Source organism: Mastomys coucha, unplaced genomic scaffold (genome assembly GCF_008632895.1).
Source record: "Mastomys coucha isolate ucsf_1 unplaced genomic scaffold, UCSF_Mcou_1 pScaffold8, whole genome shotgun sequence".
Lineage (NCBI taxonomy): Eukaryota > Metazoa > Chordata > Mammalia > Rodentia > Muridae > Mastomys > Mastomys coucha.
Window position 1 is genome coordinate 59899675 of NW_022196914.1, and position 6053 is coordinate 59905727.

The window sequence follows — 6053 nt, forward strand, 5'->3', positions numbered from 1 at the left end:
CGCTCTCTTCCTCCAGTTGTCTCTCACACAGACATACACCACACCATACACACATGCATACATATACATATATACATATACCACATATCACATACACACACACTCACATACACACATGCATACAGTCAACATACATACATATATCACATACCACATACACACACACACATACACACACTGCACATACATGTACTCACACACCACATACACAAACACCCATATTTCTTTTTCTACTCTTTTTGGTGTTTTCTTTGTTTCACATCAGTGCAGCGCCAAAAGCAACTTCCACACCCAGCACTACAAATTCCCTCTGCAAATGGAGGAAGACAGGCCCCTGTGGTAGCTGGGGTGTGACCCTTATGGGATCCCTGGGGGCTCAGTATCAGTGGCGCTCACTGCTTCCTCTTCCCTGGATGCAACAATATATTAAGGGGAAGGAGAGGAAAAAAGAGGCTGGCTCTTTTCATGATTTTCCTTTTTTTAATTTTTGTTGAAAGAGGGCTGTGTTCTCTTGATCCTTCAAACAAATGGAGGGGAAGTGGAAGCCCAAAAGTTTCTCTTATGTTCCCTGGAGAGCAGCTGTGTTTGGAGTACGATGTGGGAAAAGTCCTTGTGTGTCTGCTTCATTGTCATGCTCTACCAAAATGATTTGCACAGAGAAGCACGGAACAAATAGGATTTCTATGTCAGGGAAGGAGTAGGGTCCATGACCTTGAATCAAAGATCTAATTTGTCTGTCTGTCATCTCTAAACACCTCCCCACCCTTCACCCTCCACCTTTATTCTCTGATGAAAGAAATGCAAGAACATCCTCTTAGCTTGACTTGAACAACACATCCAAGCCGAAGAGCTTCCCCTTCACACAGTGCCCATAGGCAAGGCAGGTGACATGGTGAGACTGGCTGAATTATCCATAAAATGATAGGGACTATGACAGCGGAGGGACTCTGTTCTGGCATCATACATAGAATCCTTTCTAACTGATGCTTGGCCTACATAGTAAGTCTCTTCACGCGGTGGATCTTAATAAGTGAATGGTCTTTATAAGGAAAATAGATGCGTATATTAAGAGGCATGTGGAAGAATCACAAAGCTATTGTTTCCAGGTTAGTAATTCATCATATTAAGCTGGCAAATGATTTTGTTTCTTCTTCTAGAAAGTGGTAAGAGTAAAACTGTCTCCAACCTTGTGTGGAATGAGGGGACGGATGAAGTAAAAACCAATTAATCACTCTAGATTTGCAAAGACAATCGCCATGTTACTTATTATGGTGTATGGATAGCTCATCTTCCAACCTATAGCAAGTCTAGCGGAGAAAATGGCTGCACTTAAAGTGGCAGGTTATTCAAGTAAGAATAATATGTAAAACACTCAGCTGTCATTTTGCAAGATGGTATCCATGCAGGATTGAGCCAATTGCCTTTTCTTAACCAACTGAAAAAAAAAATAGAAATATAAATTCTCTGAAAAATTCTTATGGGGAAGAAAAAGCAAAAATGGAGACAAGGTTATACAGAACTTTAAAAACTGCTTGTGGCAATGGCACTTCCCAGGTGATGTTCAATAAGTGTTTATCAAGCAATGATGCATGTCTCTGAAGTGACCACAGATGACAACAGAGTCTAAGCTGCTTAGCAGACACCCTGAGCCCCGATCTGAAGATGCAGACAATTTCCTGGATTGTCAAGGGCTTGGGTGTCTGGTCCCGGTCATCTCCTTATGAAGCTGCAGGAACTTTGTACGTTTGGTCTCAGGTTTATACTCAAATGTTTTGCTTTACTCCCACTATTAGTTCAATGAGCAGAGAGCTGGGCCAGGCTTTAGAGCAACTAGATGTTGGCCAGAGCCACTATCTCTGATTCTCCCTGGGGTATTTTCAGAAGATGGTATATGAACTTACCTGTAAGTCTCAAAGAGGAATACACAAAATGCTGCTACTCAAAAATATACATCCTTACACTTTTTATGATCACTTTTTGAGACAGGATCTACTGTAGCTCAGGTGGGCCTCGAACTTTCAAAGGTAGCCAAGGATGGCCTTAGACTTCTGATCTACCCTCTACCCCATGAATGCTGACACTTACAGACATGCTTTACCGTGCCCACTTGATGTGGTGCTAGGATCAAATCCAGGGCTAGGTAAACACTCTCCCAACTGAGTAATAAATACATCCTTATAGCTCCTCAACGTGGTGCATTCAACTCAGTTCCAAAATAGAGGTATGAAGAATCTAGAAACACTGATGCTGCTCAGACATCAAATAAAATAGGCAAAACGTTGCAGATACTTCATTCAAAATCTGGCAACTGGCCAGAGGGCTTAGGACAAAATAAGAGAGAGTTTTTTCAACAAAATCTTTAGCAACTCAGTGAGGCAGTGGGAGCACATATGAATGAAGGCAGGCTCCTGCTTCCCACCTATCATTTTAATATCATAGAAGGTGATTCAGTGAGCCAAGAGGTAGGTCCTATCGCCCAGTTCCACAAGGGAAAACTATACCATAAGCTGGAAGCCAGACCTCAAAACCTCATCCCCAGGTCCAGATCAACAGGAAGAAGCTGACCTGAATGGCTTCCATCTCACCTACTCTGTTGGGAAAGACAGTACTCTAAGTGCCAGGCAAAATTGGCTTGTCCATTTCCCCTGGCTCTGTACTATGGGAAATGGGTACCATCAGGAGACAGCTGTGGTGTTGGTGGTACAACACTGTGAGTATAGTTATGATAATCACAGGTAATGCCATGGATTTGTATTGAGTTACACGGACTGTATTGTTTACCATTTTGACCATTTTTAGTGAAAAGTTTACTGGCATTAAGTACATTAACACAATATCGTATAACTGTATAACTGTCACCTCTACTCATCACCGGGAAAATTGTATCATCCTAAAGAAAAACTATAACTGTCTAGTAAGCAGAGTTCTCTAAAGGAACAGAAGATCTGAGGGGGGGAGAGGGAGACAGAGAGAAAGTTTGAGAAAGATGGGGGGGTTGGAGGGGCGGGGAAGAAGGGAGCGGGGAGGAAGGAGGGAGGCAGGGAGGGAGACAGAGACGGAGACAGAGACAGAGAGAAAGTCTGAAAAAGACAGATGGTCTGAGAAAGAGACAGACAGACAAACAGAAACACAGAGAGACAGAGAGACAGAAAAACAGTCTGAGAAAGACAGAGACAGTCCAAGAAAGACAGAGAGAGAAAAAGTGACAGAGACAGAGAGACAGTCTGAGAAAGACAGAGGGGGGTAGGTGTTAAATTGCCTTAAATAACAGGAGCTAGGTACTCCAGCACTAGCTATCTGTACACTGGAGGCTGAGAACCCAGTAGGCCTTCAGTCTGGGCCTCAGCAGACCCAATCCAATGTTGGTGGGTTGGAAGCCTCTTGAAATCATTTATATCAAGTCTATGTTGGAAGGCTGAAGAGGGGGTAATGTGGTATCATTGGAGAATGGCAGATAATGGCACTGGTAGATACCCTTATTCAGAAAAAAAAGCAGCAAAGGCCTTTTCCCTGGAGCTCCTCATAGCTGGGCTGCCCATCAGAAGGTGTTGCTCACCTCGAGGATGGGTCTTCTCTGCAAGCACAAGCTCAGAGATGTGACTCCTAAGTGATTCTAAAAACTGTCAAGTTGACAATGAAAAGCAACTTTCACAAGTCTACTCCTTAGAGACCTGACACCCAACCCTGTCTCCTTATATCACGATCAGACTCCAAATCCACACAACAACAAGATCATAGTTCCACTAACCTATTAGCCTATCATGAACTGAAAATGTGCTGATTCTCTCAGAATAGATTGTAAAGTCCTTGAAGAAAGCTTACTATTTTAACATCCCATAGTTTATACAATAATACAGATTTAACAACAGGTAACTGCTGGTGCTGACTCCGTCATTGTTGTGTTGTATGTCAGAGGAATAGGAAAGACAGGAAAACGAGATACGGGCTTATTATATGTGTGAATAATATAGTAAATACGCACAAACATCTCCTTAGCAAATAAGAAATGTGGCAATTACACTCCTTATTTCTGTAACTGGTCCTGTGTCCTTAGTGAGCATTTAGAATGAGTCTTTCCTGCCCACTCCATCTTCTCTTCCCTCTGCAAGCACCTCGGCAGCATCAACTGTTGACCCCGAGGGCTGGCCCCCACCTTCACTCCTGAAGGCTCTCGGCCCTTTATCGTCATGCCTACATAGAAACTCTGCAGTTTCCACTGACTTTAACTGAAGGGCCTGATGTCTCCAAGACATGTTCCGTGATGACTAATTTTCATTGCCAACTTGACTCTATTTAAAATCATCCAGGACACAGCCTTCCCAGGTTTTTCTGTGAGCCGAGACTGCTTTTGATGAGGTTTAACTGAGTCTGTAAGGCCAACACTCCGTGGGTGTCACCACCCATGGCCTTGGGTCTGAGTGAAAAGGGGGGAAGAAAAAAAGCAAGCCAACTGCCAGCATTCACCTCTGTCTTTGTCCTTACTGTGGACACTGTGACTGGTCTCCGCTTCCACTATGATACCTTCTTCAGCATGACCTACCCACTGTCCCCTTACACCATGAGCCAAAGTAAACCATTTCTCTGTTAAATTGCTCTTTACCAGGTGTTTGGTCATAGAAATGAGAAAAATTACTGATCCATATCCTACAGGTTCTTTGGTATTCTTCCCATGTCCATCACAGGAAAGCAGTTCAGTGACCCCCGTCTGGATCAATCACCCCCACTGACACTGAAACCTCTTTCTTGACCCATCCAGATCACTTCCATTTTATGAAGATTGCTACTGTGCATGTGGTGTGTCAAATAACACCTAGCTTGTGATTGGCAGCTCAGGCTATATAATAATTTGGTAGCATGTTGTCAAGCATCCAGTTTCTACTAATGCCCAATGGAAAGCCAAGATCTGCTTCTCAAAGGGTGATAATTGTCTGCAGATGACAGCAGGGCCTTTCTCCAAAAGCCACAGACCTCCACTGTGATCCATATAGGAAGGTCTGCCAAAGGCTCCAACATTATCCCCATCTGCCATTGATACCTTGAATACTGTCTGGCCTGCTGGAGACAGTTTGCTGCAAAGCTGATTATTCTAGAATGGGAGGATTCAGAAGGTATGATTCTAAGCCCCATCAAATTGACAGTGAAGACCAACCATGACAGTCCACAAGGCTCGGTAAGTCCTGGTCTCCTTCCCCCCTTGGCCTAGTGGTTAGTCTAGTCTAGTCTAGCCTAGCCTAGCCTAGCCTAGCCTACCCTACCCTACCCTACCCTACTTCTAACAGCCTAGGCACTTACCTCACCTAATATGATTCATACAACACAATCTTTGTGCCTGGTATGTTTTACTTAGCATAGTATTTTTAAGGTTTGCCTGTGGGGTAGATGGCCTAAGCCACAACTTCCTCCATGGTTGAAGAATGTTCCATTTTATGCGCATACCATCTTTCACTTGTTTGTTAATGGACACTTGGGTCGTTTCTTACTTAATACCGAGTGTGGATTCTCTATGCTTGTGAAAGCATAGAGAAGAGAGAACCCATACGATCTTTCTTGCACTCTCCTTTGACTTCATGCTTCCAGACCTCTCCCTGAAGCAGATCACTCCTCTGAGTGACAGTGACATAAGCCTCCTTCTGTCATGAGCCCAGCCAGCTGTGTGGGATGGATTTCTGGCCAGAGTTTGCATTCATCACTTCCCTTCAAGCTGCATCAAAGGGCCTCTGCAGGGAAAGCTTCCCCAGCTGTGACAGACCATCAAGTAGAATGACACTGCCAGGTGCACTCGCTGATACCCCCAGCGCCCAATGACAGCACACTGTTGCAGCTCTGACGGAGAAAGCCTCGGGTAGATGCTGATTCAGTGCCTTTTGTACACTTTGGGCAGAGGAATTCTTAACTCTTAACGGTAGAGCAAATTTAGCAGGCAGAGAGAGGAGGCTTTTAAGGTTTTTATTACACAGGCAAGCACCTGGATGATCTGTCAGGCCTGTGGGTGGCATAAATGGCAATGTTTCTGAAACAATCTGTGACTCATTAACGGACCATAAAATCAAGTG